Source organism: Callospermophilus lateralis, chromosome 3 (genome assembly GCF_048772815.1).
Source record: "Callospermophilus lateralis isolate mCalLat2 chromosome 3, mCalLat2.hap1, whole genome shotgun sequence".
NCBI classification, from domain to species: Eukaryota; Metazoa; Chordata; class Mammalia; order Rodentia; family Sciuridae; genus Callospermophilus; species Callospermophilus lateralis.
Window position 1 is genome coordinate 179,491,344 of NC_135307.1, and position 14,825 is coordinate 179,506,168.

Here is a 14,825-nt window from a genome sequence, read left to right on the forward strand (position 1 = left end):
TGAATTTTATGTTGAAGAAAAAAAAAGGAACCAAATTAATACTTAAAACAATACCTCAGAACATCCCCCTTCCCCTCATAAAAGAAAACCCCCTGATCATAATAAGTATCATAAAGACACTGATTGGGAAAGTCAATTCAGAAGTGTCAAGTCCTACTAAAACTGTTAGACTTTAGGAACAAAGAAAGCTGGGAATGTGGCTTAATGGTAGAGTGCTCACCTAGCATATGTGGGGCCTGGGTTTGATCGCCAGTGCTGCCCAAAAAAAGAAAGAAAAGACCTCTGGGCCCCTAGGCAAATGAGATGGGTTACACCCAAAAGAAAAAAAGTTACTTTTTATTGGTTGGGTTTTTTTTTTTTTTTTTGCATCAGACTTTGTCCCCCATTAAGAGAATGGATATCAGACTTTCTAACAACAATAACCATTACAAGAAACTGAATAGAATAATTAGAACACAAAAATGGTGAAATAAATACATTTAAAAAAAAAGATAAAGCTTAAAAATCACTAGAAAACCTAATTAAGAGTAGAGGAAGTATAAATATATAGTAAATAAGAAAATACTCATCAAAAGAAGAAATAAATCATCTTCTTTATATAATTCTTTGTAAATTAGAATATATAGATCAAACACTCAATTTTCTAGGAAAAATATAGTTTACCAAAACTGACATCCACAGAGATAAAGCCAAGCAGGCCTATTCCATGAAAGAATTCAAGAAAATTGTGACAGAACTGCCTCCTTTTCCCCCCAAAGATACTCCAGGTTCAGTTGAGCTGATGGGATTTTATTAACCTTAAGGACCAGACACCTCTGGTGTTCCTTAAGCTCTTCCAGAGCATAGGAAACAAATTACAAACTATTATAATGTGATGAATGTAAAAGCTACAAAAAGTTCTTATATTTACTATCAAAAATCCAGTAGATAGCATACATGTGAATGAGAAAATGATAGACCAATTTCTAAAAAATATCAAGGCCTGGTGAAGTTGCACAGGCATGTAATTCCAGTTACTCAGGAGGCTGAGGCAGGATGATTGCCAAGTTAAGGACAGTCTGAGCAACTTAGGTGAGGCCCTGTCTCAAAATAAGGAGAGCTGGAGATGTAGCTCAGTGGTAGAGCACTGTCCTAGCATTCATGAGGCCCTGGGTTCATTCCCCAGAGCCCAAACAGAAGAATATACCAGTCAATTATTTGTAAACTATTACTCATACATTAAACACACACACACACACACACACACACACACACACACACACACACACAGTGACCAAATGGATTTTTATCCCAATAAAGCAAGTATATTCCCCAAATATCCAAAATCTCAAGCTTAACACCAGGTTTATTTCTCATGCTGTTTCTAGTCAGTGTCACATGGTGAACAGGAATGGAGGTGCTGCAGTCACTGCACACCCCCTGCCATCTTATGATCCTGACATCTCAACACAAAGCAATAAAGAACATCAGGTGGCAAGTCCGGGCACCCTAACGTTACACCCATAAGTGATGCACATCACACCTACTTGTATTTCACTGGCCAGAGCAAATCACTTTAACCCCATTTAATTTCTTAGAATTCCATTTTACTTGCTCTATTTTGTTATACCTCTTATTTTTTGGTGGTTGTTCTAGGGTTGATAATATGCATCCTTGGGCTGGGGCTGGGGCTCAGTGGTAGAACACTTGCCTAGCATATGTGACACACTGGGTTTGATTCTCAGCACCACATACAAATAACTAAAGGTCCATCAACAACTCAAAAATCTTTTTTTTTCAAAAAAAATATTTATTTTTTAGTTGTAGTTGGACACAATACCTTTATTCTATTTTTTTTTTTTAATGTGGCACTGAGGATCGAACCCAGGGCCTCACATGTGGTAAGCGAGCGCTCTACCGCTGAGCCACAACCCCAGTCCCAGACCTTTTTTTTTGAAACAGGGTCTCACTAAGTTGCTGAGGCTAGCCTCCAACTTTTGATTCTTCTGCCTCAGCCTCCAGGTTGGCTAGGATTACAGTTGTGTACTACCACCCGGCTGGTGGTACCATTCTTAAACTGTACATGAAATGTTATGGAATACTTCAAGGCTGATTATGTTAAGGATGCATTAAAAAAAAAAAAAAAAAAAAGTCTGGAGATGTAGGTGGGTGATGAAGTCCTCCTAGGCTCCCTCCCCATTCACCCCACTGGTCCCGCTCGCCGCTGTCTTGTGTTTTACTGTTACTTCTGTATAACCCCATCATACAGTGTGAACATTTTTGTTTAGTCAGCAGTCTTCTAGAGAAATCTAAAGAGCATCTTTTGTTTACCTACATGTTGACTTTCTACACGGGAGAGTGGGGGAGGGAGAACATTCCTTGGCTGGTCTTCACTCATGGATGTTCCTCAGGAATGCTTAGTGGGATGAGGGCCTTGCCTTCAGGCTAGTGCTCAGCTTAAAAACTCCTTTGGAAATGTTCCGGAGGAAGGGGTGAGATTCTCCTGGGAGCTCCTCCTCAGCCTGGACCAACTTCTGGTTCAGCAAAATTGAGAGTTGAATTCGGTTGCCTGGCACTTTCCAGCCTGTGCAGTTTCTGATGAGCACCTGGCAGGCAGGGAATATTCTTTTCTTAGCAGTTTCCGGGTCCAGCGACCACCTCGGCATTGCTGGGCTGGAGGATGATGGGCATTCCCCAGCCTGGACGAACTGCTGGCAACTTTAGCTTTTGTCTCCCGGGGTGGGGAAGCTTGACCTGCTGACCACTCCCCGGCTTGGGACCCTTCAGCAATATCTTGCACTGAGCTTTATCACAAGGGTTACATGCTTGAGGCTTTACACCTGGACCGGAATATCCATGCTGTGATGATCATCAACAGAACAGTCCCAGTGTATGAATGAAGTCCTTTTGTTGATAGTGATTTTGTCTGCCTCTGTTGTAGGCATTCCTTTGCCATTCTGAGAAAGTATTCTCAAGTGATAGAGTATACATACTCCTGAAAACAAGAGCACAATTGACCAGAATATTTGCAAAGGCTCCCAAGGGGAAGGATGACCTGCCTTGTGTCCTGACCGTAGCTCTTAAAATATTGCTGAGATGCACGGTAATGCTAGCCCAGCTCCTGTGGGCCAATCCTCGGGCAGTGGGAACAAGATGAGTGAACAGATGCTCTGGTGCCACCTGGTGGCTATTCAGGGTGCACCACAATGACAGATGCAAAATCCCTGAAAGCTCTGGAGGACCAAAGTAAACAAGGGCCAGAGGATCAGGGCCAAGCAATGAAGGTGAGACCAGACGTGGAGCTTGGAACATGGAGTATTTGGGGAGCTGCAGAAACAATCTTGAAACTTCTGTTGTGTTTTTTCCATATCTGACTTTGGGTTTTCAGCCTGCTGTCCAGTGGGACTCCAGTGGGTGGCCTCCAGAATGTAGATCCTCCTGGTTGACAAGGAAGAGATGTTGCCCCCTTCCCCGGCAAGTCTGGAAAAGCACAACTCCCTAGAGCATCACAGAGAGGCAGGAGGTAGAGAGCACTTGCCCCACCTTACCCTCCAGCCCCAGCAGAGGCTCTTGTGTGGAATGTGGGCTCTCTAATTCAGTTCTGATTTCGGCTGCAAATTGTGTATGAAACGGTGATCTTAAGCTGCCTGGATTTCTGAGAAAACTGTACTGTTAAAAACATGTATGTTTTGAGTTGGTAGCTTTGCTTAATTGTATATTGCCGTGGTAATACAGACATTTCTGTTTTTAAACAGCTGGCCATGGTGGTACATACCTATAATCCCAGCAACTTGGGAGGCTAAAGCAGGAGGATCACAAGATCAAGGCCAGCCTGTGAAGCTTGGTGAGATCTGTTTCAAAAATCAAAATGGTTGGCATGTAGGTCAGTGGTTGAACATCCCTGTGTTCGATCCCCAGTACCTAAAAAAAAATAATAATAATAAAATAAAAAAAGTATAGGTCAAGAACAAGTTCATCAGATTCATTTGTTTTTCCTTATTCTGTGACCATGATTCCTTAAAACAGAGTTTAAAAGTCTTTGTCTCATTTAACAATATGTGCCTTGTGGCTGGGGTGTGGTTCAGTGGTAAAACACTTGCCTAGCATATACCAGGCTCTGAGTTTCATCTCCAGCACTGCAAAAAGCAAGCAGAAACAAAACAAAGCAAAAGAACAATACATGCTTTGTATATTTGACTGGGGAAACATGTACATGCTATACATGATTGTAACAAGCCAATTTTAGTCCAAAAAAGAACAAGCTGGAAGCTTACACAGAGACTTATTTTAAGTAGATGACTTTATTTTAAGTGCCTTTTTTCACAGTTGTTGAGAAAAATAGTAGTTGAATGTACATCTTTAGTGAGACACGTAAAAAAAGGAACTGCAAAAAAATCTTACTGTTTTCAGTAACAATGTTGTTAGTAATCGCATTGGTATGGTATTCTAAAAGACAAATTCTTGTGTCTGTAGATTAAAATAGTTACGTTAATACCAGAAGCCGAGATTTCAGTGTGATTAGATGTAGAAATATAAAATCAGATTTCAAGTTTGAATTGCAAATATCAATTTGAATGCAAGATATGTTTTTCTTTGATTATTACTTTCTTAGATGAAATATAATCTAGAAATAATGGAGAACTCATAACAGGGGATGCCCCTGGTGCCCACATTATAGTTTCTCAACACTGTTTCCTGTTTAAAGGAACCAGTGTTCCTTGGGGAAGTGACTGTTTCTAGTCCTGAACGTGCGTAAAATGAGCCTGGATATCTTTTTTTTTTTTTTTTTTTTTTGGCACAGGGTATTGAACCCCCTGAGCTACATTCCCATCTCCAGCCCTCTATTTTTTTATTTTGAGACTGGGTCTTGTCCAGGCTGGCCTTGAATTGTGATCTTCTGCCTCAGCCTCCTGAGTTTCTGGGATTACAGATGTGTGCCACAAGCCCGGCAGGCCTGGCTATCTTGTTGCATCAGAAAGCAAGGAAACTATGGGAGACTCCTAAAGACTCTGGGAATCCTATCAAAAGGGCTTGGGGGCCAACTTGAAGAGGCTCCCATTGGTCCAGGAATGGACAATCTAAGTACCAGCAAGAATAATAATGAAGGGTTGGGACGCAATAAAATCCATGCCTTCATTAATGGTTCCCTCATAATTCTGCAACTAATTAACAAAGGAAAAAAAGCTGGCATTGGTCCCACCTTTCCTAGGAAAACTATTCCATAGTAACCAAATAGATGATGAAGTTTCAGAGAATCTCTGGACTGATAAGGGAGGGAATGGTGCAATACCACAATTTTCTTAATTCCTAATGAAATAATGGCAAGAGACAATAACAATTGATGACAGCTAAAAGCCATTTGATGAAAAGATGAAGGGATCTTTATAGTGAATGGGTATTATGTGGTACAGTATGGTGTACTGAATGTCATCCTTAAGATACTCTTGCAAGAAAATTCGAACTTGAATCTGACCAAGCCTCAGATTCAAATAGTATTTAACTAGTTAAGATTTCGCCAGGGGCTGGCTTCGTGGGTACAGTGCTTGCCTTGCATACACAAGGTCCTGGGTTCAATCCCCAGCACCAACAAAAAAAAGACTTAACTAGTATTTCCCAGTAGTAGATTTCATCAGCATCTCCAATTTGCTGGAAATACTGGGAACCGAGGAACACTGTAGAAATTAGGATCCTGACAGGAGGCAGATGGTGTGTTTAGATCAGGATGATTCGAGAAGGGTTTACTTACAATGGTAAAGGCACCAGTAAACGACAGTGCAGAATCCAGGGATGATGAGAAACCTTTACCAGCTGGAGGGAGACCTTCCCCAAAGCTGGAAGGAGAAGAGGTTTTGTAGAGTAGCCATCATGAGAGGAACAGTCCTTTGGTCAAGGAGCCAAACTTGAGGTGGGTGTCTTTGTGGGGTGGCTCCACTTGACCTCATTCTGCTCCCTCTCTCCTTCCCATTCCTGCCAGGACTCCCTATTGTCTAAACCCAGCTGAAGTCAGAGGACAAGAGGGCCCCATTTGTAGTTCACTTAGGTTAGCCTCCTAGGTGCAAAGGCCAGGGCAAGAAGGGTGGTGATCTAAATGGAGCAAACCAGTAAAATTCTGTTGCAAACATGATAGACAACATCATTTTGGGATGCAATCAGCAAAATCCAGAATGTTCTGGGACAAATAATCTTTGATTCTCATCAAATGAATGGTCATTGGGGAAAATAGAACACAAATCAAAATAAATTTAAGAAGCACAACAAAGAAACAAAGTGTGGGCCTTCTTGGGACCCTAATTCTAATAAATTAACTGGTTTTGTTATTATAGTTATTGTTTCAAAGAAGCTTCAGAGGGAATCTGGGAAATGCAAACGCTGTCTGCATATTTGTTTGTTTTTGCCGTGCTGGGGATTGAGCCCAGAGCCTTGCCCATATTAGGCAAACACTGTACCCCTGAGCCACATCCCCTCACTGTCTGGACATTTGTTGACATGAAATAACTATTGGTAGTTTTTAAAACGTCATTGTGATTTTTGTGGTTATGGAGGGAGGGAGAAATAGAGAAGAGTGGGTGAGCTTATCTTGTAGAGATGCATAATGAAATATTTGCAGATGAAATGATGTTTGGGATTTGCTCTGAAATAATTTGGTGGGATGAGAGGGGAGTGGGGAAGGGGCTATAAAGGGAATATGGGGAATCAGGCACAGAGGCTCATTGCACTTCTTTCTGCTTTTGTATGTGTTTAAAGTTTTCCATTGCAAAATAGTAGCATTCTTGTCTAGTCTTGCTTTATCAAATTGTAACATGTCTTGGACCTTATTCAGCATCAGTATATGTAAAGTTGCAGCTTCTTCTTCTTTTTTTAAAAAAAAATTTTTTGTAGTTGTGGATAGACAGAATGCCTTTATTTTATTTGTTTACTTTTATGTGGTGCTTAGGGTCAAACCCAGTGCTTCACACATACTAGGCAAGCGCTTTGCCACTGAGCTATAGCCCCAGCCTGGAGCTGCTTCTTTCTTGTCTCTTTTTTAATGTGCAAGATGAGCATTCCTAATCTGAAAATCCAACATCCAAAACATTCCAAAATCTGACGCTTTTTGAGCACCAACATGATGCCGCAAGTGGAAAGAAAGTTCTACCCTTGACCTCATGTGATGGGTCACAATCAAAATACAGGAGCATTAAAAATATCACACAGAATTACCTTCCAACTATGTGGATGAGGTATATATGAAATATAAGTGAATTTCATGTTTAGATTTGTGTCCCTTCCTCAAGGTAGCTCATTAGGAATATGCAAATATTCCAAAATCCCATTCCAAGAAGGGACGCTCAACCTGTGCGTGCATGGCACATGATAAACACCAGAGGGATGCAGTCAGCACATCCATGGCTCATGCGATAGTTTCTGCTCAAATAGTGGCATACATAGAATAACAACGTACCTTGGTGGTCTCTCTATATCAATACAAAAAGAGTCTCCACATTTTTCATTTTAATAAGTTACCTAATGGACAGTGCAAGTTTCTGAAAAATCACTTTTTTTTTTTTTTTTTTCTTTTTTTCAGTACTGGGAATTGAACCCAGGGCCTCAGGCATGCCAGGCAAGTGCTCTGTCACTGAACTACATCCTCACTCCTTTTCATTTGTTTATTTCTGAGATAGGGTCTCCATAAGTTGCTGAGTCTTGAACTGTGATCCTCCCGCTTTAGCCTCCTGAGTAGTTGAGATTATATGGTGAGTAAACAGGCTCAGCTCCACACAGAATCTTTCATGGGCTCAAATCAAGCAAACTTTAAAATTGTTTTTTATTTAAAAATTTTTTTTTAAATTTTAGGTCCTATTTAGAAAGGCCTTGCCCTGAAATCATGAAAAAAAGTTTTATTTTTTTGGTTATTTTATGTCCCTTTATTGTAAACACATACAATAACACAAAACACAAATGTGCAGCCAAACAACCACCACACCCTGGGGTCAAGAAACTGATGATTGCTGCCACCAGAAGGTCCCTGGTATGATCCATCCTTCCTGACCAAATCCCTTCCTTCTCCTTAGGGGACAAAAACGACAACACTGTACCAACACCTGTAGTATCCTTTCTGTGCTCTTTATTGTGCTACCATTTGTGTTAGTTTTCCGTCACTGTAAAAACTGCCTGAGATCATCAACTTTTTATAAAGAGGAAGGTTTTTTGCTTCACAGTTTTGGGAGTTTCATTCCACCATTGGTTGACTCTGTTGCTTTGGGGCCTGTGGAGAGGCAGGGAGCTCGTGGGGTGGGGGTCAGTGTGGGCTGTTCATCTCATGGCTAGGAAATGAGAAAGAGCGGGGCTGGGGTCCATGACCTTTAGGATCCAAACTGCAGCACCACCTCATTATCATCCCAGAATGTTATTGGGCTGGGGACATGGCCCAGTGGTAGAGCACTAAGTGTTGAGGCCCTGGGTTAGATCCCCACCACTGTGCATGAGTGTAGGTGCATGCACGCACACACACAAACACACACACACACACACACACACACACACACACAAAATCATCCACATTGCACGTAGCTGTGGTTCATTCATTTTCATTGCTGTATAGTATTTTGGACTCTTTCTTTTTTTCTTTATTTTTTTTGCTGGGTAGTATTTTATTGCAGGCACAGACCATAATTTACTTATCTAATTGGAATTTATTTTGCTGTAGGTTTGCCATCGGGCTCTAACTGAATTTCTTTTCGCATGACTAGCTAGTTGAACCAACAATATTTATTGAGTAATCCATCTTCGCCCGATTTGAATGCTATGTTATTATTTATTAAATGACTTTATATATTTTGGCTTCCTTCCAGACTCACTCCTCAGCTGTCCTCCTCTCTTTGCCTGTTTCTGAGTTCATCACGAGCTGCTTATTGCAGTCACTTCATCATCACACGTTTTAGCATCTGACAGATTGGTCCTCCCAGATCTCTTTCTCTCCCACTTGTTGTTCTTCTTTTTTTTAATTTCAGGACTTTTTTTGATTTTCCTGCATGATTTTTAGAATCAGTTTTTCAAGGTCCCAAATAATCCCTGTTTATAAATATATTTGCTTCCCATTAAAATTATAGATTAAAAGATAGAAAGATTGTATCTTTTCTCTATTGAATCTTCTAGCCCAAAATGGGATGTGCCTTTTCCTTTATTCAGGCTGTTACGTCACATAATACACTCTGAAGGGATTATTCATATAGTTCCTGAATATTTCTTGAGAAGTAACTGATTCATTTTAACATGTGAATAGTATTTCATTATGTTTCATTTCATGGTTTATTTAATCTTTCCACTTTTGATATTTAAATAAATGTTTCCAAATGTATTCTATTATAAATAGTGCTGCAACAAAATATCCTTGCACAAACACATATTTGGGCATGTAATTGGGAATGATATTGCTGCAAATGAAGTTGCTAGACCAAAACACTTTCTAGATTAAAAAACAATAAGATAATAAGGGTCATGCCAATTTAAAGAGAGAAACCAAGAATTAAAGAATATCGTGTTATTGTTAAAAGAATGAGGATAGGGCTGCGGTTGTAGCTCAGAGGTAGAGCACTCGCCTAGAACGCATGAGACTCTGGGTTTGATCCTCAGCACCACATAAAAATAAAAGAAAGATAATGTGTCCACCTACAACTAAAAAATAGATATTTTTAAAAATGAGGATAAGCTTATAGAATACACTAAAATAAAGTTGAAATAGGCAACTGCCTTGATATTAAATAGAGGATCATAGCAAAAAAGTAAAATGGTTATTACACAGGACACAAGTGCAAAATCATTGGCGGTCTGTCTCCACTTTGGATACCAGAAATGACAAGGTTGCCATGATGAGTCACTAAGGCTTTGCTCTGGGGCATTTCACACTGCTAGTGACACTTGGAAACCCCCTGCTGCGGGCACAGAATAAGCAAGGCAATGGAGACCCCAAAGGCTCCCGCTGTGCACTGAGTCAACAGGTGGGGTGTGGGGAGCTCCTCTCCGCAGAATGAATCCCAGCAGAACCAAATGGAACCAAGAGCTGAGAGACACGGAGCCCTGAGGTGTCATCTGAGGCCCTCTGCCTGAAGATGTTTCCAAGCTGAGTTCCCTGACCTGAGCTTCAAGTGAGTGTCACTGGATCAGGCCTCAGGGAGACCAGAACTGGGGACAGGAAATTGGTACCTGGTACATCAACCACCTTTGGGAACTTCAGGAATACTCTTGTGGTGGACACCAGGGGCAACAGTAAAACCTTTCTGGAAGCTTAGAGAAGGGACCCTGTGCAGAAGGGAACAAACACCAGGGGGTCAGTTATCTGTTGCTGCAGAGCAATCCCCTGAAACCCACTGACTTAAGGAAAGACTGCTGCATATGCTCAGGATTCCTGGGTCAGCGAGGCATGCTGAGCCCAGCTGAGCTATTCTGCAGGGCAGGCCGGAGTCATCCACAGATCTGTAGTCATCGGACAGCGCGATTGGGACAGTGGTCCAAAGTGGCCTCACAGGGGTTCCTGGGATAGTGGGGTGACTGGATCATTGTCTGCAAGGGGTCTGTCATCCTCAGAGTCCACTCCGGTCTTATCCACAGGTGGCTGTTCCAAGAGAGCCAGGCCCAGTAAGAGATTTTTAAGCTCCTTTCAGTCAGATCAATTTGATATATTATATATATATAATATATATATATATATATATATTATAATATATCAAATCTATAATATATCAAATCTATAATATATCAAATCTATAATATATCAAATATATAATATATTTAATATATAGTGACTGGCCAAAGTCACAAGGACAAGGCCTGAGTCAACGTGAGGGGGTGCACAACCTGTGGATACACTGGGCACCATCGATATCATAGTGACACAGTGCAAGGTGCAAGGCCTGCTGACCCCCTGCCCTTTCACAAGCTCAGGGGAACCTCCCCACAGGCGGCCCATGCAGAAGCAGAGCAGGTGCTGTGAGTTATTGTGGAAGATGATGCTCCGAGGTGAGGACTGAATTCGGGGCTAGGGCAGAGGAAGGGAATAACCAGTGCCAGACTCTGAGAGGCCCAGAGGCTAGAGGTTTACAAACAGGCTTCTGGAAGACAGGCAAACCTGAGTTTGGTCTTCGCTCAGCTTCCTACTCACGCTATGACCCTATACTAGTAACTTCCCCACTCTGACCTCTGGTCTCTTCATTTGTGACACTTACCTCATAAGGATGTTGTGGACATTAAGTCAGCCTGGCCCAAGGAAACAGTCTATAGAGGCAGTGGTCATGGTCAGTGAGACAAGAGTGGTGGTAAAGATGATGGCAGATGATGACTGGGACAGGGGTCAGCCATGCTCTGGCTGAACAGAGAATTCTGGTGTGATCCATTAGAGGAGGGCAGGCGGGGGATCCCAGGCAGAAATGGCCTCTTCCTTCTACTCAGTGATCTCCTGCTCCCTTTGGAAGGGTCCCTCCCTTTGGCTAAGGAAGCATGTTCAAGGGCATGGAGATAGGAATGAGGATGATGTGCTTAACGGACAGTAAAGCCATGGACACGTAGCTGGAAGGGGGTACCATAGCTGATGGCATTTTTCCAAGATGAATGGACTGCTCCCATCCCACCTGATCTTCAGACAGTGTTCTGTTAAGGGCTGAACTGTGTTCCCCTCAAAAAAACCATGTTGGAATCCTGAGCACAGGACCACAGAATGTGACTGTATTTGGAGGTAAAACCTCTCTTTTTTTTTAAATACATATATACTTTTTTAGTTGTAGATGGATACAAATACCTTTATGCTATTTTTATTTATTTTTTTTTATGTGGTGCTGGGAATCGAACCCAGTGCCTCACACATGCTAGGCAAGTGTTCTACCACTGAGCCAAACCCCAGTGCCCTGGAGGTAGGATCTTTAAATAGGTGATTAAAAGTAGGCTGTTAGGGTGAGCTCTAATCCAATCTGACTGATAAACTCTGAGAAATACATTTCTGTTGTTGAAGTCACCCTGTCTGTGATGCTCAGAGCAGCCTTAACAAATGCTAAGCATTTCACACAGTGGCTTTCCTGTGCCTCCCATCCAGGGGTGGTCTGTGTCTTCTCCCCTTGAAGTCCACCTTTAAACCCAGGCGCCACATAGTGAGGACGCCCAAGCCAGCCCATCCTGAGGTATCATGCAGAAATGAGGTAGGTGTTCCACTGACAGCCAGTGTTAGGCCCGGCATGCTGAGAGAAGAGCCCTTCAGACGTTCCAGGTCCCAGCCATGGAAACTTCCGCGGATGTCCTAGATGTGGAATAGAGGAAAGCTGTCTCAGCTGTGTCCTTTCTAAGTTGTGGATTCATGGAACTCATGAGCATAATAAAATGGTTGCTTTATCCCACTGAGTTTTGGGGTAGTTGATTACATAGCATTATTCACTTCCAAGTGCTCTTGCAGAGGAAGCCACCACCAGCTCGGCTCTTTAACCCAAAACACTCTCGAGATTTCTCCAGGTTTGGACACGGAGTGGGTGCTGTCACCTGGTGGCCAATGTGAGCGTTGCACAATCTGCATTGGATTTTAAGAGCTATTAACATTTTCATTCCACAAACTTTCACAATCCCTGGTGGTGGTGAGTCCAGTTAGTTTTAAAACTATATTATAGCTGAGCATGTTGGCACGTGCCTGTAATGCCAGATACTTGGGAGGCTGAAGCAGAGGATTGCAAGTGTGAGGCCAGCCTGGACAACATAGCAAGAGCCTGTCTCAAAATAAAATGAAAAAGGAGCTGGGTGCTGCTCAGTGGTAGAGCATTTGCCCAGCATGCACAGGGCCCTGGATTTGACCCCCAGAGCTTCCCCAAAAAGCAAGCATAATATCACTGTTTTTTAAAAAATGTTTTTATCTTTGGTCATGATTCAGTTTACAAATCTAGTCTCTTACATTCTCTTCCAAAATCCAAAATTCTTAGAAAACTGAAAGTTTTTCAATCTGTTTACACTGGCTCACTCAGTATCGAACCCAAATCTGAACTGACATAAGGCTATCTATAATCTTCCATGAACATTTCACAGGGAACTACTAATATTCGGTCATGGCGCCGTGGCTCCAGACCTCCTAGGGAGGTCGCATCTCAGACAGCAGCAGTCCTCCTGTGGTCTTCATCCCAGCAGCATCTGCATCACCTGGGAACCTGTGAGCAGTGGAAATTCTCAGGCCCTCCCCCCAGGTATCCATGACGGTCCCACCCACCTGTGCTCTCACAGTGATACTGCCTCACCAGCTCCTGGCCCGAGCTTGGGCACTAGGTTCCATTTACACAATCCCGAAACTTCAGAATTTAAAAAGCACGTTTGGTCCCTATGGTTTAAGATAAGAGATGACTTTCAGACCTGTATTCTGAAGTTTTAAGTGACATTAAAGGAAATCATGAGATTTTTGTATTTCAAAAAAGGGTGCAGAGGTCCCTTGCAAAAATGGAGACAGGGTGTGATTAGTAAAAACAGAAGCTTTTTCAGTGTTTATAACCCACCAGACACTGTGCCAAGTCCACACAGCGACTAAGAGGTAGATGCTTTTCTCATTCCCATCTTATGACTGGGGAAACTGAGATAAGAGGCGCCAGCAATGACCAAAGCCCCTGGATCTCCCCAACAGGAAATGGAGCCTGACACAGAGGGACACCACCTAGTCACATGACCTCATTCTTCAGTCTGGTGATCTCCTGCTGCTACTTCCTTTGGTTAAATCCTAGGAAGTCAGAGGACAAAGGAATCCCTACAGGTAAAACTGCACTGAGGGAGGGGTGGGCAAGGATAGCTCTGTGGGGACCAGGGAGGACAGCCAGCCACCCTGTTGTTTATACTTCTACTTCTGCAGATGTGCATATCACAAATGGATGCCACTGAGTTTATTTCCTTTTCTCCTTTTGGTACTGGGGATTGAACCCAGGGGTACTTTACCACTGAGATACATCCTCAGCCCTTTTTATTTTTTTATTTTGAGACAGGATCTCACTAAGTTGCTTAGGGCCTTGCTAAGTTGCTAAGACTGGCTTCAAACATGCGATCCTCCTGCTGCTGGATTACAGGCATGCACCACTGGGCCCAGCATAGCTATTGTATTTCGAAAATATGAAAGTCTTGTACTGCAAGTTTTCCATTTGTAATTTGCTTTTTTTTTTCTTTTTTCAACCAATACTTCTTGTTCCAGATCTGCCTGTGTTATATAGGTAGCTTTATTTCAGTTTGTTTTCTGTTGTTCAGAATTCCATTATATTAAAATGCTTCTTAATTCATTTTTGCATTCCCCTATTGGCAGGCATTTAGGATGTTGCAATTATTGCTCTTACAGGTAAAGCCATGATAAGAATCCTTAGATGTCACTCCTCCTACATGAGGTGAGATGTTTTTCTCTAGCAGGCATTCCTAAATGTGGGCCTTCTGGGCCACAAGACACGCACATCTAACTTTCTTAAATAGTGCCAAATTTGTCTCCTAAGTGGCTGTACCAGCATTCGGTTCTTCCCACCCTGAGGGGTTCTGGTTCCATGGTCCTAGCCCGCCCAAATAGGGACACAGCTTTTTTGTTGATCAGACGGCTGTGAACTTTAGCCTCCTGACATCTTCCTGATAATTCAGAAGTTGAGCATCTCTTCAGTCAGCTACTACCTGGGAATGAACATCTGGCCTTCCTACTTCAGCTTTGCCTGTATGTGGTCCCAGCCTGGATTTCCAGAACCCCAAAGACCTTGCTTCCCCGTCCCAGGCAGGAACACACCAACCGTGCTTTGGCTTTCAGGTCACTTCCCGTGCTGCAGATGTTTCCGACTCAATTTTGCCCCTCAGGACTGGGGAATGACTTCTGTTCGCTGTAGGTGGCATCTAAG